This window comes from Chanodichthys erythropterus, unplaced genomic scaffold (genome assembly GCF_024489055.1).
Source record: "Chanodichthys erythropterus isolate Z2021 unplaced genomic scaffold, ASM2448905v1 ctg000310_np12, whole genome shotgun sequence".
Taxonomy (NCBI): domain Eukaryota; kingdom Metazoa; phylum Chordata; class Actinopteri; order Cypriniformes; family Xenocyprididae; genus Chanodichthys; species Chanodichthys erythropterus.
In genome coordinates, this window is record NW_027125658.1 from 50001 (window position 1) to 57500 (window position 7500).

At 59.9% G+C, this 7500-nt stretch overlaps 1 non-coding gene across 1 annotated transcript in view; it reads right to left on the bottom strand.

Annotated features, from left to right (window-relative positions):
* LOC137016145 (18S ribosomal RNA) overlaps positions 1-409 on the bottom strand; it is a 1894-nt gene extending 1485 nt beyond the window's left edge. Inside the window, exon 1 of the ribosomal RNA XR_010894122.1 lies at positions 1-409. This exon is cut by the window's left edge and continues 1485 nt beyond it. This is a non-coding gene — a ribosomal RNA (18S ribosomal RNA).
* Between the last annotated feature and the right edge of the window lie 7091 nt (positions 410-7500).

Here is a 7500-nt window from a genome sequence, read left to right on the forward strand (position 1 = left end):
CACCATGGTAGGCGCCGGACGTACCATCGAAAGTTGATAGGGCAGACATTCGAAAGAGTCGTCGCCGCCGCAAAGGGCGCGCGATCGGCCCGAGGTTATCTAGAGTCACCAAAGCGTCCGGGCGGCACACGCCGGGGGCGGACCCCCGACGGCACCCCCCGCATGGGTTTTGGATCTGATAAATGCACGCGTCCCCGGCCTACCCGGAGGCAGGCTCGGGTCGGCGCCCGTTAGCATGTATTAGCTCTGGAATTGCCACAGTTATCCAAGTATTGGATGGGAGCGATCAAAGGAACCATAACTGATTTAATGAGCCATTCGCAGTTTCACTGTACCGGCCGTGTGCACTTAGACCTGCATGGCTTAATCTTTGAGACAAGCATATGCTACTGGCAGGATCAACCAGGTAAAAGGTACCCCGGGGGGGACGGGAGAACCGCGACGCATGCGGGATTCCCTAAACACGGGTCTCGTTCCGCTCGAAGACGCCCCCCGACGAGCGGAGGGCGCGACGAGGACGGATCGGCCGCTCATAGGGCACGTGCGGAACATCCCTCCCCCCCTTTGGTGGGGGCGAAGACGGGACATGGAACATGGGGGTGGCCGCTGGGTCGCGACCGTAACCGGGAAAGGCGTACCTTTTTCGGCAGGGGGGCGCGGGGCGAAGGGGAGAGCCCGTTGACTTGCATGGGGGGGTGTGAAAAAGCCCCCAGCGTCCGAGCCTCCTTCTCCGCCGCCGGCCGCCCGCCGTAGCGGACCGTCGGGTCTGACCGGCCGTCTGAGTCTGCCCCTGGGGGAGAGAGGGGCGGCAGGGGGGGGCCCAAATGGGTCTCCGACGCACGCCGGCTCTCGGTTTACAACGCGCAAGGCGGGGAGGTTCGCTATGCCCACAGCGGTCGTCTCCGACCGGGCAGAGGCCTACCCCTGGCGCGTCACACGCTCCGTTCGACCAGCAAAGTGGGGTGCGCCCCGACCATATCGAGCCTCAGGAGGAGGGGCGCGCTCCTCCAGGCCCGCTGAGGGTTTATTTGCTGGGACCATCAACACCACCACCACCACCAGCTTCACTCTCGTTTTTCTTTCTAAGTCCGTGGGAGCTTCTCCTCCCCAACACCGTGATGGCCTGATTTCGACGCTTCTGCGCTGTACGCTTACTTCGGTAAGGCGTACAGTTCCGAAAATCCCACGGACTGACTATAGGTCTTCGATGGGACGGTAGGTTGGGAAGATAGTGGAGGTTTGGACACGCAACTCATTTTTGGGACTTTGACTTTTCCCCCCAGGTTGGGTTATTCGTACACAGGTGGAGTGTGCTCTCCTCCACCTCACCATTTTCGTACACAAGTAGAGTGTGCTGTCCTCCGCCTCACCACCTCTCATTTCCGAAAAGCCCACGGACTGACTATAGATCTTGGATGGTACGGCAGGTTGGGAGGATAATGGAGCTTTGGACACGCAACTCATTTTTTGGGACTTTGGCATTTTGCTACCCCCCAGGTTGGGTTCTTCGTACACGGGTGGAGTGTGCTCTCTTCCGCCTCACCACCTACTTATTCTCTGGCAGTCTTTTCGTGCACGGGTCTCCACTCACCCGTGTTTGAGGAGGTTTTTACCTCCTGTGGGGAGAGAGTCACCCATCTCTCCCCCCCCAGCATTCGTGCTGGACCCGACATCACGCCAGAGCGGCCGCCGGGGGGTGGGACGACAAGCATATGGTAGCCTCTGGGGTGCCGCACTGGTTTTAACGAGGCGACCGTACCATCGAGGGGAGATGGGTCGGCCGGGGACCGGGACAACCGCGACACGGGCGGGGTTCCCCACACACGGGTCTCGCTCCGCAACGAGGGCGGCTCGGCCGTTCGTGGGGCGCATGCAGTGCCCGTCCCGTTACGGGGGGCCACAGAACTGGAAGAACGCACTTGTTACGGGGCGCGGGCGATGGCCAGCTCTATGACGTGCATGGGGGGTGTCACGAGGCCCCCAGCGTCTGAACCGAACCACCGTCGCAAACGCCACCGCGGTGGACGCTCGAGCTAGACCGGCCGTCTGAGTCTTTCATCCCGAGCCGCGCGGGGCCAGCCCCCAGAGGGACGGGTCCCTGACGCTGGCTCAAGCTCCGAAGCGCGAGGCAGGGAGGTTCGCTCTGCCCACAGCGGTCGTCTCCGACCGGGCAGAGGCCTACCCCTGGCGCGACACTCGCTCCAATCTGCCAGAATAAAACAACAAAGGGTGCGTCCCAGCCATACCGAGCCCGAGGAGGAGGGACGAGCTCCCCCCCCGGCCCGTCTCGCCGAACATTTGCTAGAGTCAACCTTTAACAGGGTGGGCGCAACGGGCGGGGGGGAGCTCGTCCCTCCTCCACGTCTTTTCTGACACCTCATTAACGGAGGAATTCCTTCGAGGGGGAGTGGCTTCAAATCTCTTTCTCCCCCAAACGCCCCTGGGCCAGGCGCTCTCGTTTTTCCCTCACCCATTTTTCATAATCATAGGGCACATGTGGAGCTTCTCCCGTTACAGGGGGCCATAGAACCAGGAAGGGTGTACCGGTTACGGGGCGCAGGCAACAGCGGGCTCTGTGACGTGCGTGGGGGGTGTCACGAGGCCCCCAGCGTCTGAACCGAACCACCGTCGCAAACGTCACCGCGGAGGACGCTCGAGCTAGACCGGCCGTCTGAGTCTTTCATCCCGAGCCGCGCGGGGCCAGCCCCCAGAGGGACGGGTCCCTGACGCTGGCTCAAGCTCCGAAGCGCGAGGCAGGGAGGTTCGCTCTGCCCACAGCGGTCGTCACCGACCGGGCAGAGGCCTACCCCTGGCGCGACACTCGCTCCAATCTGCCAGAATAAAACAACAAAGGGTGCGTCCCAGCCATACCGAGCCCGAGGAGGAGGGACGCGCTCCCCCCCCGGTCCGTCTCGCCGAACATTTGCTAGAGTCAACCTTTAACAGGGTAGGCACAACAGCCTCCGCCCCACATCTTTTCTGACACCTCATTAACGGAGGAATTCCTTCGAGGGGGAGTGCCTTCAAATCTCTTTCTCCCCCAAACGCCCCTGGGCCAGGCGCTCTCGTTTTTCCCTCACCCATTTTTCATAATCATAGGGCACATGTGGAGCTTCTCCCGTTACAGGGGGCCATAGAACCAGGAAGGGTGTACCGGTTACGGGGCGCAGGCAACAGCGGGCTCTGTGACGTGCGTGGGGGGTGTCACGAGGCCCCCAGCGTCTGAACCGAACCACCGTTGCAAACGTCATCGCGGAGGACGCTCGAGCTAGACCGGCCGTCTGAGTCTTTCATCCCGAGCCGCGCGGGGCCAGCCCCCAGAGGGACGGGTCCCTGACGCTGGCTCAAGCTCCGAAGCGCAAGGCGGGGAGGTTCGCTCTGCCCACAGCGGTCGTCTCCGACCGGGCAGAGGTCTACCCCTGGCGCGACACTCGCCCCAATCTGCCAGAATAAAACAACAAAGGGTGCATCCCAGCCATACCGAGCCCGAGGAGGAGGGACGAGCTCCCCCCCCGGCCCGTCTCGCCGAACATTTGCTAGAGTCAACCTTTAACAGGGTAGGCGCAACGGCCGGGGGGGAGCTCGTCCCTCCTCCACGTCTTTTCTGACACCTCATTAACGGAGGAATTCCTTCGAGGGGGAGTGGCTTCAAATCTCTTTCTCCCCCAAACGCCCCTGGGCCAGGCGCTCTCGTTTTTCCCTCACCCGTTTTTCATAATCATAGGGCACATGCGGAGCTTCTCCCATTACAGAAGGCCATAGAACCAGGAAGGGTGTACCGGTTACGGGGCGCAGGCAACAGGGGCTCTGTGACGTGCGTGGGGGGTGTGACGAGGCCCCCAGCGTCTGAACCGAACCACCGTCGCAAACGTCACCGCGGCGGACGCTCGAGCTAGACCGGCCGTCTGAGTCTTTCATCCCGAGCCGCGCGGGGCCAGCCCCCAGAGGGACGGGTCCCTGACGCTGGCTCAAGCTCCGAAGCGCAAGGCGGGGAGGTTCGCTCTGCCCACAGCGGTCATCTCCGACCGGGCAGAGGCCTACCCCTGGCGCGACACTCGCTCCAATCTGCCAGAATAAAACAACAAAGGGTGTGTCCCAGCCATACCGAGCCCGAGGAGGAGGGACGAGCTCCCCCCCCCCGGCCCGTCTCGCCGAACATTTGCTAGAGTCAACCTTTAACAGGGTGGGCGCAACGGCCGGGGGGGAGCTCGTCCCTCCTCCACGTCTTTTCTGACACTTCATTAACGGAGGAATTCCTTCGAGGGGGAGTGGCTTCAAATCTCTTTCTCCCCCAAACGCCCCTGGGCCAGGCGCTCTCGTTTTTCCCTCACCCGTTTTTCGTAATCACAGGGCACATGCGGAGCTTCTCCCATTACAGAAGGCCATAGAACCAGGAAGGGTGTACCGGTTACGGGGCGCAGGCAACAGCAGGCTCTGTGACATGCGTGGGGGGTGTGACGAGGCCCCCAGCGTCCGAACCCGTCGCATCGCAAACGTCTCCGCGTCAGGCGTTTGAGTTGGACCGGCCGTCTGAGTCTTTTTTTTTTTTTTTATCCCGAGCCGCGCGGGGCCGGCCCCAGAGGGACGGGTCCCTGACGCTGGCTCAAGCTCCGAAGCGCAAGGCGGGGAGGCTCACTCTGCCCACAGCGGTCGTCTCCGACCGGGCAGGGGCCTACCCCTGGCGCATCACTCGCTCCAATCTGCCAGACAAAACAACAAATAGGGTGCGTCCTGGCCATACCAAGCCCAAGGAGGAGGGGCGTGCTCCCCCCAGCCCGTGTAGATCATGGTCCGTCCCACCCGCTTTCATTTGTTCATGCTTTTCGGGTGGGAGGAGGCCAGACTTACAGACTTCCACCACCGCGGTGGAATCTGCTTTTTGCCCACTTCAGAGCTTCTCATCCGGCCTTGCCACACAACATTAGTACCTAGCAGCAGTAGTAGTAGTAGTAGTAGTAGTAGTAGTAGTAGTAGTAGTAGCAGTAGTAGCAGTAGTAGTAGTAGTAGTAGCAGTAGTAGTAGTAGTAGCAGTAGTAGTAGTAGTAGCAGTAGTAGTAGTAGTAGCAGTAGTAGTAGTAGTAGTAGTAGTAGCAGTAGCAGTAGCAGTAGCAGTAGCAGTAGCAGTAGCAGTAGTAGTAGCAGTAGCAGTAGTAGTAGTAGTACTACTACCACCACCACCACCACCACCACCACAGGGCTCATAATAGTCTTTTTTTTTTTCTCCTGGGGGACACATATCCCAAGGGCACACCTGAGTGGCCCTGTGGGCAGGGAGGAGCGCATGGTCATTTGTCTACAAAGTATGAATGAGCTCCTCCCCCCCCAGCACCCAGATGGCCTGATTTTGTAACTCCTGCGCTGGACGCAGACTTCCATATCATGGGCAAATCCATGCCTTACCCAGGGGGAGCACCTCATTCCAGGCTGGGCCCAGCCCCCCAGGCCACTGGAACTTTGGACAGCCACCTCAAAATGGATACTTTGAACATTTTCGAGGTGGGTTTTTCTTCATACTCGGGCAGAGTGTGCTCTCATCTACCTCACCACCTCCAGACTTCCACCACCACGGTGGAATCTGCTTTATGCCCACTTTGGAGCTTACATGGCCTCACCACACAGCATGAGTCCTGGAAGGTGTATTCAGGCTTCCAGACTCCCACGGAGCCCCCCCCCCCAAGGGCACGCCTGAGTGGCCCTGTGGGCAGGGAGGAGCGCATGGTCATTTGTCTACAAAGTATGAGTGAGAGCTCCTCCTACCCAACACCCAGATGGCCTGATTTTGGAACTCCTGGGCTGGACGCAGACTTCCATATCGCGGGCAAATCCGGCCTTACACAGGAGGGGCACCTCGTTTCGGGCCGGGGCGGCTGCGGCTGGCACCCTGGATCTTTGGGGTGCCAATTCCATTTTCATACTTGGAAAATCGCATACACTTAGTCAATTTTTTGACTAAAGTGTGCTCTCCTCCACCACCACCACCACCACCACCACCACCACCACCACCACCACCACCACCGCCACCTCCAGAGATCCACCACCGGGGTGGAATCTGCCTGTGGAGGGGACCCCCACCTAGCCTGTCCCCCCTTGGCCGCCTCAGGGAACCAGGACCCTGTGAGGGGACCCCCACCTAGCCTGTCCCCCCTTGGCCGCCTCAGGGAACCAGGACCCTGGGAAGGGACCCCCACCTGGCCTGGCCCCCTTTGACCGACTCAGGGAACCAGGACCCTGGGAGGGGACCCCCACCTGGCCTGGTCCCCCTGGCTGCCTCAGGGAACCAGGACCCTGGGAGGGGACCCCCAGCATGCAGGCCCCCCTCGGCCGCCTCGTGGAACCCGACCTCCGTCCGCGCTCACGACCTCCTCCCCTCCTAAAGCCCTGATGGTACCTCGAGACTCAGTTGGGTGCTGCAATAGACCTCCATACCCCCAGAGTCTAAGGAGGTAAACCGGGGTCTAGGAGCCTTCCCTGGCCTGATATTTCACTTTTTATGCCCTGGAGGTTTTGACCTGCAACTCCATTCCGTTTTTCGCGAATAACTCGGGAACACCGCGTCCGATCCACACAAAATTCGGGACCTAGGTACAGCTCAACGATACGCTTCCAACGGGACCGCCCCCAGCGTCCTGGCCGAGTTATGAACGGAAAAAGGAAAAATTGTTCAAACGCCCATAGCTTTTGAACCACGCACCCGATCCGCAGCGGGCCGAGAGCCCTCGATAGATCTCCCAGAGACGCTTCGAACGATACCAGCCTCAGCTTCGTGGCCCCCTGGACAGCCGAGATATGGTTGATCGAATGTCGGAACTTGGACCAGAGTAACTCTGGAACCGAGCCGACTTGGAGCTCCAGACTCGGCCTGGTCGCGGAGATATACCTCTTTACGGAGGGTACTCTCCTCCGCCTCAATACCTCTCATCTTCGTACACAGGGTTAAGATGCTCTCCTCCGCCTCACCACCATCCTGTAACCACGCCGCCTAGGACCACCAAACTCGGGTCAGAGGAGCCGTATGGAGCCCCAACTGGGCCTGGGCGCGGAGAGATATACCTCTTTACGGAGGGTGCTCTCCTCCGCCTCCCCACCTATCTTCTTCTTCTTCTTCTTCTTCTTCTTCTTCGTCCTCTTCGTGTTACTTCTTAGCATGTGTTAGAAACTGTTAAGGACTCCAAAACATATTAGCAGAAAAACAATAAAACACTCCGAGATAGAGAGAGAGAGAGAGAGAGAGAGAGAGCAAATTCATTCAAAGGACGGTGATGGATTAGGGTGCTCTTCTCCGCCTACCCATCACCTCTCATCTTCGCACACAGGGGTTAGGGTGCTGTCCTCCGCCTCCCCACCTCTCTCTCATCTTCGTACACAGGGTTAGGATGCTCTCCTCCTCCGCCTCGCCACCATTCGGTTGAGATACACACGCTTTTAGCCAAAACACCCTTGTTTTCAAAGGGCCCTATCTCCCGAACCCAGCCGAATCCCGGCTCCAAACTCGGGCGGTAC